Genomic DNA, 1,928 nt, shown 5'->3' with positions numbered 1-1,928 from the left:
CCCCCCCCCCCTCTCTGTTTTGAAAATTAATCGTTGTTTCCTAAAAATGACCCCTTTGTGAGATGTACCTTTTAGAACGAGTCACATTCTTGTAACTTGTAAATTTAGTAGTTTGCCCCACAGTCCCATATGCTTGAATAGTTGCCCCCACCCTTTTTTGTATCTAAGAATAATCTGTTATTTTCTACTTCCTCACCTCATTCTACGAAAAATTAAAAGCGATAAATTGAGTAAGGCTATATTCTATAACTCTGCGAAGTCATAGAAAATCGTAAAGAGAAATGGTCAAACTGTTAGGAATATTATACCCCGAAATCGTGCTTCATTTTGTTGTAATAATTTTAAATCATTCATGAACGTCGGTTTATAGTTCTTAAATCTAGAAAATTCGACTTAGTTAATTGTCATCGATATGTGCTAAATCAATCATAAGATTATCGTAAATAAATGTCAACTATATTATTTTGCTATATAATTCTCTATGTTTTCATTAACGAGCAGGAAACCGTTACATTTCTAAAACCGCGTCCTTTACCGTAACCATGCAATGTAATTTGTTTTAGTCAAGTTAAATTTAGAATTTGAAAGTGAGATTTCTAGTTTTGTTGGTTTTTCATATTTGTTTGCTTATGTTATTTGGATGTATCGGTGCCGAAGGTGTATTAATTTTCTTTGTCAAAAAGATATTAATATTACAAAATCTCAAATTTAGTTCAAATCAAGTGACGAAATAATTTTTGTTATTAAATTTAAAAACATTAAAAATAGGCCATGCCAGTTTGAGGCGAAATTGTTAAGCTTTTATTTAAAAAGAATTGAAATCGAATAATAATTGTTTTCTGAAAATAAATTTTCTCACGGACGTTTATTTTTCCCCATTGTGCATCGGGAAAGAGGACCTTAGTGACAATGTCACTGACGTATCTTTTGATTTTTGACGGCGCAAAATTTGTAGCACATTGCTTAATAAGTTCTTAGGGTGACTTATAATTTGTAGGAAGTACCAATCTTCAAACGATAACTGTCCAAATTCAATAACAGTCTGACGTTTAGTTCACAAGCGTGACTTGCACTATTTAATTTGAATGAAAAATCAACACAAAAAATTAACTTAATAGTGGATTTTATTCTGAAAAAATATAATCCCGTGTGGAAATAGCCCTATTTGGCCCTATTACAAGTCGGGCACTGATCGGGGGCTAGTCGGGTTATTAATTTTGACAAAGTACCCAGTCAGGGACTAATCGGGGACTAGTTGGGATTTTTGTTGTCAAAATTTCAGTCGGGGCTGGTCGGTGGTTGGTCAAGGGATAGTCGAGCCTTTTTTTCACTAATTTCCGTGCGGGTAATCTTCAGGCTCTGGTTGGGAGCTAGTGGGGCTTTGGTCGGGTTATTCTTATATTTAAGTTTTCGTCGAGGTTTTATCAAATGACGCAATATCTAAAAAAGCGTAATGATTTTTTTATTTTAAAACACTAAGAATATATTTACCAATAATTTTACACCGTTTTTTGGAGAAAAGATTTATTAATGTTAAATTCATCTCAAATATACTTAATAAATAACTATTAAGTTAATAAAGTTGTACGAAAATCAACTTTTCATAGAAACAACGATCAAAATCTTCAAAAAGGCGTAATCTTATTTTTTTGTAGTATTTTTTAGAAAATTGCGAATTTCTAGGAACATTTATAAATACCTTTGTATGGAATTTGAAGAAAATCCATATTGGAAAAAATACATATAGATGTAGGTGAAAAGTCTGCCGAAAGTCACAAGACTCTAAATTTGTACAGATGCTTAATTTCAAATTGATCTGAAAGGTTTTCCATACGAGGGTGGATTGATAAGTTTCCGGCCTGACCAAGAGATGGCGCCACTAGGCCTACCTTGAGGTGGCGTTCTATAGTACCATCCTTAGATAGCTT

The 1,928-nt window shown here is 32.9% G+C and overlaps 1 protein-coding gene across 1 annotated transcript in view; it reads right to left on the bottom strand.

Moving 5' to 3' along the window:
* Positions 1-1,928, bottom strand: part of LOC117175372 — a 47,258-nt gene that overhangs the window by 44,231 nt on the left and 1,099 nt on the right. The gene's annotated exons all lie outside the window — the stretch shown is intronic.

The sequence above is a fragment of the Belonocnema kinseyi genome, chromosome 6, assembly GCF_010883055.1.
Source record: "Belonocnema kinseyi isolate 2016_QV_RU_SX_M_011 chromosome 6, B_treatae_v1, whole genome shotgun sequence".
Taxonomy (NCBI): Eukaryota; Metazoa; Arthropoda; class Insecta; order Hymenoptera; family Cynipidae; genus Belonocnema; species Belonocnema kinseyi.
The sequence above is the reverse complement of the archived record's forward strand: the minus strand, read 5'-3'. Positions and strand labels throughout refer to the sequence as shown.